General features: G+C 42.8%; 1 protein-coding gene across 25 annotated transcripts in view; it reads right to left on the bottom strand.

Moving 5' to 3' along the window:
- SGMS1 (sphingomyelin synthase 1) overlaps positions 1–12,369 on the bottom strand; it is a 338,931-nt gene that overhangs the window by 274,755 nt on the left and 51,807 nt on the right. For 6 of the 25 annotated variants that reach the window (XM_089314844.1, XM_089314843.1, XM_089314840.1 and 3 more), the window contains exon 3: positions 8,691–8,732. The exons of the other annotated variants lie outside the window; for them this stretch is intronic. The gene's annotated coding sequence lies outside the window, so the exon portion shown is untranslated. The remainder of the gene's footprint in view (positions 1–8,690; positions 8,733–12,369) is intronic. 25 annotated transcript variants of the gene reach the window in all.

Genomic DNA, 12,369 nt, shown 5'->3' with positions numbered 1-12,369 from the left:
ACAATGAGAGGCAGACACAAGCAAGGTGTATGCGTTACTGCTCTGCATCCACAGTTCAGGTGTGGTCCTGACAGCACAGTTCTAACGAAAGGTCCCTCAATTCTCTGTTATTGCAAAGGGTAAAAGAAACCGACTCCGTATTCTTCTGGACAAGCTATCTGCCAAACACTCCTTGCCCCTGGCAAAAATTATACCAAGCTCAACTGCCAAAACCAGCCCTCTCTTGCTGACCAAGACTCAATCAAATTACTGACACAAAGTGGAAAAATGAATGACCATCTAATAAATTCAGTTTGTTTTATAAACAAATTCTTTCTCCTGTACACTCCATGCAGGGAAAGGAAACCTAAAACGGTAAAAAGATTAAGAAACACATCTTTATGAGGCTACTTTGCTCATGCCCAGACATGAGCACATTTCCTGGGGCACATTCCCTGCCCCAGGAGAGAGCCATGAACAGACCACTATCAATTTCATAGTTACAGCTTTAAGAGAACACAGTGGACATTAGGAAAAGACAGAGGCTTACGATTCACAAAGATAAGAACTGACAAAAGCACACTGGAATCCTGGTGCACTGCACACAAAGTCTGGCATCTATTCCTGCAGTGAGCACAGTTGCCTGGGAGGGTGGCACGTGAAGAGTGGCAGCATGTAGTGCTGATCACGTCACGATTCTTGAGTATCACTCCGGCACAATAATACCTAACAGGATGACAGTCACATCTGCTGGGCACTAAGCACCAGTGTCTACTGAGGCGTTTCCAAAAGAGATTAGCAGGTGAGTCTGAGTGGACTAGGTGAGAGGACTGCGCCCTGAGGTAGGTGGGCACCATTCACTGGCTAGGGGTCTGGAGAAACTAAATACAGAGGGGAATTTGTCTCTGGCTCTGAGAGCTGGGACACAGCTATCTTGCCTCCAACATCAGCTTCTGGCCTTACACTAGTGACCCCCTTGTTGGCACTCAGGCTTTCAGCATGGACCTGAGAGCTATACCCTTGGATTGCCTGGTTCTGAGGCTTCTGGACCTTGGCATCCCAGGGTCTCCAGCCTACAGATGACAGTGAGATTTCTCAGCTGCCATAAACACACGAGTCAACAAATACCCCTTAATATATCCTATTGATTCTCTCCACAGGACCTGGCTAACACAGAGAACACCTATCTCCTTACCTAGAAAGACAACTGCATCAGTAAAGTATTCCCTGGCCAGCTGACCACAGTTGTTCTGTAAATCAGGCTCCAGGGCAAAGCCACTGCCTTCAATGCTAGCATTTCTTCTTCTGGGCAAAATGAAGCAACTCCTGAAACTCATCACCAGGATGGGACTGCAACCATAAACGCTAGAGTACTGCAGTACACAAGGGAATCCACCTAGCACAAGCTTCTCAGATAACACGGAGAGAAAGTCTGGGCAGGCCTCCTTGTGTGAGGGCAGAGGATGGTCTGAGGTCAAACTACCTGTTCCTGGCTCCCCAACACTAGCATCTGCCAGCACCTAAAGAAGTCACAATGCCTTGCCCATGAAACAGTAACAGTGCAGGGTTTCAAGTGTGCTCTGCAGTGCTCTGAGGTTCTCTTCAGACTTGGGGCAGGGGAGAGGCCCTTCCACCACTGTAGCTCCACAACCACGTGTTCATACCAAGATCTTCCATAACGAAGTATTTGACAGTTTCCATTGCTAAAACTCTGATTCAGGCCGGCGCCGTGGCTCACTAGGCTAATCCTCCACCTAGCGGCACCGGCACACCAGGTTCTAGTCCTGGTCAGGGCGCCGGATTCTGTCCCGGTCGCCCCTCTTCCAGTCCAGCTCTCTGCTGTGGTCCGGGAGGGCAGTGGAGGATGGCCCTGGTCCTTGGGCCCTGCACCTACATGGGAGACCAGGAGAAGCACCTGGCTCCTGGCTTCGGATCAGCGCGGTGCACCGGCCACAGCGTGCCAGCCACAGCGGCCATTGGGGGAAAGGAAGATGGAAAAGGAAGACCTTTCTCTCTGTCTCTCTTACTGTCCACTCTGCCTGTCAAAAAAAAAAAAAAAAGCAAAACTCTGATTCAAAGACCTTGCCAAAATTAATAAAAAACACAGAACTGCAAAGATGCCTAGCTGTTTGCTGATTTTTTTAAACTAAATATACATAAACTGCGAATGCCTGCCAGTTAGAAAGGCATGCTTTTTGTTTTCCTCTTACTTTAGCTTCCCTTCATCACTCTATTCTGGTCTTGTTCGCTACCTTCTGCATTTCTCTTTTCTAGTATTATTTATGGAAAGAAAATAAACTGCAGGCCCTGTTTGCATTATTTATAACGATATAGACCAAGGTTTCTTTTTTAAAAAAAATGTATTTATTTACTTGAAAGGCAGAGTTATAGAGAGAGAGAGGCAGAGGCAGAGGCAGAGAGAGGTCTTCCATCCACTGCTTCACTGCCCAAACAGCCACAACAGCCACAGCTGGACCAATCCGAAGCCAGGAGCTTCTTCCAGGTCTCCCACGTAGGTGCAGGAGCCCAAGAACTTGGGCAATCTTCTACTTGGCCACAGAAGAGAGCAGGATCGAAAGTAAAGCAGCTCAGACTCAAACTGGTGCCCATATGGGATGCCGGCACTGCAGGCAGTGGCTTCACTCCCCACACCACAGCGCCGGCCTCCATACCAAGGTTTCTAACATGAACAGAGAACTCTACAGAAGACACAGCACCAGACTACCTTTCCTCTGAGAGCTCTCTGCACACCCCTTTGTCACTGTGGCAGGAAGAACCCCAGGACACACATTCTACTTGAAAACTATGGCCCTAATCACATAACCATCTCAATACATGCTGAAAAGGCACCCAAAATTCAACACTCTTTTCTGTTAAAAACTCTCAATAAAATAAGTATAGAAGCAAACTTTCTCAGCAATAAAGGCCACTAACTCAAAGACCACAATTGATGTCATACACTCAATGGGGGGGGAAACTAAAAGCCTTTCCTCTAAGATCTGGAACAAGATGCCCATACTCACTTTTATTCAACGTAAGCAGAAGTCCTAATCCAGAGCAATTAGGCAAGACGAAGAAATATAAAAGGCACCCAAGTTGAAGAAAAAAAAGTAAACTCATCTCAGTTTGCAAGTAATATGATCATATACATAAACACTAAAGACTCTACTAAAAAAAACCCTGTTAGAATAAGAAAACTAAACAAATTTACATGACATGAAAACAATATACAGAAATGAGTTGTGTTTCTATATACCAACAGTGAAAAACCCAGAAAGGAAATTAAGAAAAGGATCCCATTTACAATAGCACCACAAAAATAAAATACTTAGAAACAAACCTAAACAAAGAGGAGATATATTTGTATACAGAAAACCCTAAAATACTAACAAAGGGAATTAAAAAAGGACATATAAAGATAACCCTAGGTTCCTGAACTACAAAAAAATTACTAAAATGTCCATATTACTCAAAGAAATCTAAACGATCCCTCTCAAAATCCCACAGATTCTTTTTTACTTCTGTAAATAGAAGACAACAAACATGAAGTTCATATGGAAACACAAAAGACTCTGAATAGTTAAATCAATTTTGAGCAAGAAAAACAAAGAACAAAATAATATGGCACTAACATGAAGACAGACATATATAGATCAACTGAACAGGAAATCATCCAGGAAAAAAAAAAAAGCCACGCATATGCAGTCAACTGATCTTCAACTAAAATGCCAGGAATATACAATAAAGAGAGGACAATCATTTCAATAAACTGTGCCATATCAAAAGAAAGGAAATTACAATTACTCAAAATGGATTAAAAATTTGAACATAAAATCTGAAATCAGAAAACTCCTGGAAGAAGACAGGGATAAAACTTGACACTGTATTTGGCAATGATTCCTTGGATATGACATGGAAAACAAACAGGAATAGCAAAAACAATTAAGTGAGCTTAATAAAGAAAAGCTTTTGCACAGCAAAGGAAACAATCAACAGGGTAAGACAGTAACCGACAGAATCAGAGAAAATATCTGCAAGCCATACACACATATGTGTATGTGATTAGAATATATGACAGGGACTTCAGAAAGTTTATGGAAAATGCACATTCTCTTTTAATTCTATTTTTCTCTGAACTTTCTAAATCCCCCTTGTATAAAGAATTCCTAACATTGAATAGCAATAAATAAATAATTCAATTACAAAATGGGCATAGGAGTCAATAGATATTTTTCAAAGAATACATACAAATATCCAAAGGCACAGGGAAAAATGCTTAACATCACTAATCATCAGGGAAATACAAATTAAAATCAAAATGAGATATCACCTCACCCCTGTTACAATGGCTATTATCAAAATGACAAACAAGTAGCAGCAAGGTCACAGAGAAATCAGAATCTCGCATAATGCTGATAGGAATGCAAAAGCTCCAGCAGCTATGAAAAGCAGCATGGAGACTTCTCAAAAAACTAAAAACATAACTACCAACTAATCCAGCAATCCCACTTGGGGGCGTAAGTTCAGAAACCATGCCAGTTCCTGGATACTTCCAATCCAGTTTCCTACCAATGTGCCCGGGAAGTCAGTAGCATTTGAACCCTTGTCATTCAAGTGGGAGACCCAGATGGAGTTCATGGCTCCTGGCTTCTACTTAGCCCAGCCCCAGAGGTTGGGGAATTTGGAGAGTGAAGCAGAAGATGAAAGATCTCTCTCTGCTCCATCTCTCCCTTTCTTCCTGTTATTTTGCCTTTCAAGTAAATAAGTAAACAAATCCTTAAAACACATGCCATGGCCAGTTGGTCCTCATTATGGACCAGCAGTAAATCTCTCAGTGTTGCAACTATGTCTTCCACACAAGGCACTGCATACTGCGGCGTCACGTGAAAAGCCAGTACTCTCAAGGATGCCGATTACAGAGCACCTGACCAGTCATCCTTGTCCCTGCTGCACACTCCTTTTGGCAGAATAGTCAAATTCCAATAATGCTACCCTTTCTTCTTACCACCCTCCAAAAGCTGGGGGAGTCTCACAATAGATAGAATATTTCATTCATTCTTTCTAAAGGACAATTTTTCCCACAGAGAAACCGGGTAGTTAAATTCTCAGCCAGATGAGGGGCCTATTCATGACAATCTCAAATGACAAATGACAAAGCTGTTTTCTGTCTCAAAATAGTTTACATATTTTTTGGATCACAAAAGTCATCTACGTCACAAATTGAATCCTTCATTTTCCAATAGCACTTTTGATGTCCCATATGTTATAATGTATATATAAGATAAGCTTCTCCCAACAGAAGTTTATTAAAGAATATAAATGATAATTAGCACATATTAAGTACAACATTATATTGGCAATAGAACAGAATTCTAAACATTGGTTGTCCCGTGGGCATATAATCTAAATCCAGTGGGAAACCCTATGTATTTGGTTCTTGTTGGCTTTTTCATTTGGCAGTCTATACATACTGCATGGAGCTGGGATGTCGAGCTCTGGGGGTGAACTGTTCTGGCGATATCAGAAACTGGTAGTTTCTGCAAATAACAGTTACAGATCTTTTAATTAAAAAAAAAAAAAGATTTAGTCTCCTTTGCTCACCTTCACAAAGAGTTGAGAAGTCTTTTGGAAGTCACCAGCTTCTTCAGTTAGACTGATAGTAACGAGAGCTATTTTGCTCATGCTTGGGCTACAGCTTTAAAAGGGGGAACTGTGGGAGAGACAGCAACTGAGAAAATCAACCAGGATGACGCAACTCAGGAAACCCAAGCTGGGCACTAGACAGCTAAGCCATCATTATCTGCAGGGTTCCCTCTTGGCACTGAAAACCCACGTCTATGTTTGCTAAGTAATGGACATAGCTCCTCCGGTTTCTTTCACCACCAGATACATACAGAAATAAGAACACATATTTGGACAGCATCGGCAAGAGTCAAAAGTACAGAGAAAGGGAAGAGTTGCTAATTAAACAAAAATGTCCTTTTCCTAACATGTAAGGATTCATAATTTAAACAACCAGGAGTCTCTGCAGTACTGTACTGCTTCTTCATTTTAATTCCACCTCAAGAAAATAACTGAAATTCACCCTCTACCGTCAGCACCTTCAATAACCAGAGTGAGCTACTTCCTAAACTTGGGAAACCTATAAATCTGATTTCCTCAAAGCTTCATAAACAGGCCAAGCCTTTTCAACAGAAAGTAATCTCTGTGTTTTGCACATAGCTCTGCACAGCCAAAGGGAAGAATCTTGGGCAAGATTCCACAGCAATCAGCAGGGAAGCTGCCTGCTTTCCTAGGGATGGAGCTACTGAAGAGCTTTTGAAGAGGGTTCCTGTTATCTAATCAAGGCGAGGGTCAGGAGCAACCATCTCAGTCACTGCACAATAAGCCAGGACTTCCTCAGAAGGAAACAAGGATATGTGACAGAAGACACACAGCTTCTGAGAGCACAGAAAGGAGCTGGGTTTATCACCATCTTCTTGGAACTGTAACTATGGAATGCATAAAATCTGTTCTCTTTATATTAATGAATAAAAGGGCAGGGGGACATTTAGGGGCCAGCATTGTGGCGTAGCAGGTAAAGCTGCCACCTGCGACACTGGAATCACATATAGATGCCCGTTCAGTCTTGGCTGCTCCACTTCCAATCCAGCTCCCTGCTATTGACATGGGAAAAGCAGCAGAAGATGGTCCAGGTGTTTGGGCCCCCTGCCAGCCACATGGAAGACCAGGATGAAGCTCCTGGCTCCAGACTTCAACAAACCATTCTACCCTCCTAAATTAACCTCCTCGTTTTTGCAGAGACCTGCTGTCAAAATTAAAGCTAACAATAGTTTTCTCCCTACTCTGATGGTCTGAGCTTCAATGCTTTATTGAAACATTTACTAGGGATCAATATCACAAATACAGCTCCACTCTCTATGCTGCATTTATGCCCAATCTCTGTGGCCTGCAGGAATGTCCTTTGTGGGTGGTCAAGGGCAAACGGCATTAAAGCCTATTATTTGGCTTTTCATGAAAGGTTTAATGTGTCAGCTGCATTTTAATCTAAGGATTATACGCTTACCCTCAGAAAATTCCCTTTAGAAACACCACTGAGGTGTTTTTTTTTTTTTTTTAGAATTCTTTAATCACAAGGCCCAATTATCATTTATAAATTTATTGGTATTTTAGCACCTGAAATAAGTGCCTTCAGCTGAAAAAAGAGGCAGTTACTGCAGACTTAACAAGAAAGCCAAAGTCTCTGCGGAGACCATCTAAATATATATCATGCCTTAAAAATAAAAGAACACCAGCTAATGCTCATGGCAGCAGGTGTGCAGCTGACCAAACCACCAACACTACAAATCCTGACCTGAATCTTTTAAAACAGTAGATGAACACACATTTAGTTCCTCATCCTCTTAAAATCCCAATACAACAGCAGCTATTTCTTTTTAAAGGCAAAAATCTACAAGGACTGAGAAAACAGGAGCAGATAGCAAAATGTTAAAAACTTTAAAGTTGGAAATCAGATAACAGCAACTGACATAACAGACCCAAAGAAGCTAAATTTTGCAATTTATGAAGCCATATGCTTAATCATAAACAGACATTCAAGGATCATCAGACACATAAAAAGAGGATCTAATATGAAAGATAGAAACAAATGGGAGGAAAAAGGAACTTGAAAGAAAAATTACCCAGAAAAAGCAAGCTTAAAAAAAAAAAAAAACAACTTCAGGCTAACAGAGCTAAGAAAAAATATTCTGTCATAAAATAACAGGATTGTGTCCGGTGCTGCGGCTCACTAGGCTAATCCTCCGCCTTGCGGCGCCGGCACACCGGGTTCTAGTCCTGGTCAGGGCACCGGATTCTTTCCCGGTTGCCCCTCTTCCAGGCCAGCTCTCTGCTGTAGCCCGGGAGTGCAGTGGAGGATGGCCCAAGTGCTTGGACCCTGCACCCCATGGGAGACCAGGAGAAGCTCCTGACTCCTGCCATCGGATCAGCGCGGTGCGCCGGCCGCGGTGGCCATTGGAGGGTGAACCAACGGCAAAGGAAGACCTTTCTCTCTCTCTCTCTCACTGTCCACTCTGCCTGTCAAAAAAAAAAAAAAAAACAGGATTGTATAAAATAAAAGCATTCAGAGAAAAGCAACAATAAAAGAGTTGTCAGAAAACAGAAAATAAATAAAAGGAAAATTTAATAGGCTAAGAGATAAATTTAAGAAACAGCTTAAGGAAAAAAGCGTTAAAGCAGAGACAGAAAATAGGAGAAAAGAGAGGTGGGACATAAAGCAGAGACAGAAAATAGGAGAAAAGAGAGGTGGGACAAGGCAACATTCAACAGGATATTCCAGAGCAAGACAACAGGGAAAACACATACTTCAGAAGAATTTCTAAAACATGAAGGCTGTGACCTTCCAGACTGAAAGGGTCCGTGGGACCTCAGGCCAAGAAATGAGAACAGACTACCCACCAAGGAATATGACCATGAGATTTCCCAACACTGAAGATAAGGAGAAGAACCGGGAACCTAGGAGAAAAAGCACGAAAACAAAGCCACCTTACAAAGGCCTGGGAGTCAACGTGTGCCCCATGCCGAGAGACAACAAACAGCGCCTTGCCTACTCCACAGCTCAGTGATTTCCCACCTGGAATTCCACACCAAGCCAGGCTATGAATTATATATGAATGTGACATTCTCAGGTATATAACACCCAAAAGTCTTACCTCCCATGTGTAATTTGTTAAGATGCTTCCCGAAAATGTGCTCTGCCAAAATAAGGGAATAAAACAAGAATAGGAGATGAGGGACAAGGAAGCCAATGCAGGAACACAATAAGAGACATCCCCAGAACGGAACCAAAGGCAGAGTCCCAGGAAACAGTGCACAGCGGGCCTACAGACAAGTGGAGTCTAGACAGGAGTGAGGCAGGAGATGCCATGTGAGAGCTCTTCCAGAAAAGGCAATTGTCAAAACATGTGTTAAGGTATGGAGAGAAGATTCACATGCAAGGCTATTTGTCATGAAATTAATGCTAAGTGCAAAGAAAGTCACATTGCTAAAAGCAAGACAATTATTAAATCCAAGGAAAATGAAATCTACATGCAAGAAACTTAAATCAAAATGTGCTATTAGCACACCTGTGAATCCCATTCACACAGTACCAGGTAAGCAATGGGTAAGAAACAGGGGAGGCAGAGGTGAAACAGCCTAAGCTTGTGGGAGAACACCGCCCTTCAAATACAGAGTGGATATTACAATCTGCACTCCCTGGCTTTTTTGTACACTGTCTGAAAACTGACAAAACACTTTCACCTGTGGGTAAGCATTTCCCATTTCCCACAGCTCTGCAAACTAGGTTGTTCCCCTCTATACAAATGAGGAGACCACTTCAGGGAAAGTGAGCAACGTGATCAAACCCACACAGAACAGCAAGGTGGCAGAGAAAGGACCACGGGGACAGGGTTAGTTGGAGATTTACAATCTGGCCTATATGAGAGGAGCCAAATCCAGTTTTAGGGGCTCAGCAGTTCTCAAATTTGAGTCCCCCTGACACTCTACTTACAGGAGGTATACGAAGTCATCAAATTCATGAAAACAAAGTCAAATGATGGTTACCAGAGGTTAGTGGAAGGGAGCTGTCTAACGGATATGGTATTTCAGATCTGCATGATGGAAAAACTTCTGGAGATTTGTTGCACAACAAAGTGAATATATTTTACCCTACTGAAATGTAACACTCTTAAAAATGGTTAAAATGGTAAATTCTGTTTTCACAACAATAAAAAAAAAAGTCGGCAGGAGAGCTCATTAATATACGGGTTGCTGGCCCCAGCCTAGGAGTTTCAATTCCTCTAACAAGTTACCAGGTGATACTGATGCTGCTGTCTGCAGGCTCCGCATTTTACAAACTACTGCTCCAGTTCAAAGATTCCCAGTCCTGAATGCATAGTAGCTTCACCTGAGACACCAGACTCAGTAAACGAGAACATAAAGGGTGGGAGGGGGTTGGGTAACTGGGCACAGGGTGCTTGTTCAAGCCCTCAGTTTTCTTCAGATATCTGGTCAGTTTTAGAGCTCCGGTCTCACCACACTGGCCCACATCAGTTGTGAGTATAGTGTATGTATGACTGCTAATAGCAGGCTTGTGGCTATCCAACCATACCTTGGCTATGCCTCCATTCCCTCTCCTACAGAAGAAAGGTAAGAATGTTGTCAAGAAACCAGGGTGGTTATTACTTTTGTGGCTGACATTACAGGAAATAAGGTCAACCCTATTTTCTTAGCTTTAAAATGGGGTCAGGTTAAAGGCTATGAAGAAACTTTTAATATTCAATCCCAGACTACTTAACAAGGCAAAAGGCTCCAGAGGAGCTCAAAACAAAGTTAGGTAGGATTAAATGAAGAACCTAGTATGGGCCGGCGCAGCGGCTCACTAGGCTAATCCTCCGCCTGGCGGCACTGGCACACCACGTTCTAGTCCCGGTCGGGGCACCGGATTCTGTCCTGGTTGCCCCTCTTCCAGGCCAGCTCTCTGCTGTGGCCCGGGAGTGCAGTGGAGGATGGCCCAATTACTTGGGCCCTGCACCCCATGGAAGACCAGGAGAAGCACCTGGCTCCTGGCTTTGGATCAGCGCGGTGCGCTGGCCGCAGCACGCTGGCCGCAGCGGCCATTTTAGGGTGAACCAATGGCAAAGGAAGACCTTTCTCTCTCTCTGCCTACTCTGCCTGTCAAAAAATAAAAAAAAAAAAATAATAAAAAAAAAGAACCTAGTATGATTTCCACAAGTGTTTGGCAAATTTAGGATCTTTCCACAGAATTAGTAGCTAATCCCTTTACTCTCTGAAAAGGTGTTGGTATTTGGAATATCCATATCATTGTAAAACCAGGTGTTGGAATCAATACTTAAATACCACCACCCCCATCTAAAGAAACAACAAAAACTATGGTGTTTTCAGGCAAATTGTGATATAAGACTCAGAGCTGAAATTCTTGCAGAATCTACAGGGTAAACAATTTCTTTTCAAAAGAAGTTGCAAATGAAGGCAAAGGCCTAGTTCAGAAGGGTTTATTCATTCAAGAAATAGCTGAGGTCCTCCCACACAAGAGGCACAGTTGCACTGGGGGAGGAAACAGTAACTGCAGGGCACAGCCTGTCATCCAGGGAAGCGGGTGGGCCTGGCCACCAGGCAGCTTTGCCAATACTGAACAGCACCATTTTTTCCTCAAAAGCACCGCAGGGAAAGCCAAAACTGTGTGTGCTGCTAAGTTTTTCCTGCTTCCAGAACTGCATATTTGGGGAGTGTATCATGCATTACACACAGCAATACTTTAAGTATTCCGTGTCCTGAGTCCACAGTAAATACAAAGAAACCATTGTCACTACCTCAGAACGAAACACGACCCTCCTGACATGTCTGGGTCATATCAAAGTCTGAGTCCCAAGAGCAATCCTCCTTCATTCATTCACTGACCAATTCTCACAACAACATTCTCAGTGAGGACACACTATTAGGGAGGAAAATGGTGTCTTCTTTCTAGACAGAACTGGCTACAGGCCTAGGAAAGCAACATTCTGCTGTGAGCCCAACCTCTGGGTCAGTCATTATGTCCTCCCCACACTGACAGGTTCAAGTCAACTCCCACCAAAAAAATCTTTGTTTCCCCAAAAGCTTGGAAGACTGGATCTGATTTAAACAATCAGCAAGTATTTCCTGAGTGCATGCCAACCCTTGATTTCCCTGATTGTCCCAAGCATGTACCCACCAAGGGGTAACAATCCCAGTGTGAACTTCCTCATAGCTAATGTTATCCTGAGTATATCTGGAGGCTCTCTTCATATGGGCCGTGAAAGACCAACTTACAAGGGGAATAGGCAGTAATACACATGGGTACTTCCACAAAGCAGGCCTACTTTGCAGTGGTTTTGGTCTCTGCTTCCTTGATTTATGATTAATACAAATGACCCAGAATCCCAACACAGCAACACATGAGGGGACAGACTGTTGATCCTCATAGGACACGTGACTTTAGATTTCCACACCTGTCAAATGAAATGGATAGCAACTGTACCCAGAGACAGAGAGACCAGCACACATAAGTCTCTGTGCTAAGTGCCCAGCAAATGTCTATTAATTTGTTCCTCCTAGAACCCTTGAAGGTCAGTGTCTTTATTCCTATTGCACAGTTGAAGAAACTGGAGTACCGAGAGGTTAAATGATTTGTCCAAAAGCTTATGCAGTTTATAATCAAACTCAGTCTGGCACCAGGATCCATGTGCTTAATCACTTCTTTATTCTGCCTCCTTGACACATTTTTCACATCAAACAAGAAAATACACCTGGAAATGCATTGCAAACCATAAAAAGATGCATTAATAATAATTATAATAATTAGGCTACCTT

The sequence above is a fragment of the Oryctolagus cuniculus genome, chromosome 15, assembly GCF_051225735.1.
Source record: "Oryctolagus cuniculus isolate XC-2025 breed Fujian yellow rabbit chromosome 15, ASM5122573v1, whole genome shotgun sequence".
Classification (NCBI taxonomy): Eukaryota; Metazoa; Chordata; class Mammalia; order Lagomorpha; family Leporidae; genus Oryctolagus; species Oryctolagus cuniculus.
The sequence above is the reverse complement of the archived record's forward strand: the minus strand, read 5'-3'. Positions and strand labels throughout refer to the sequence as shown.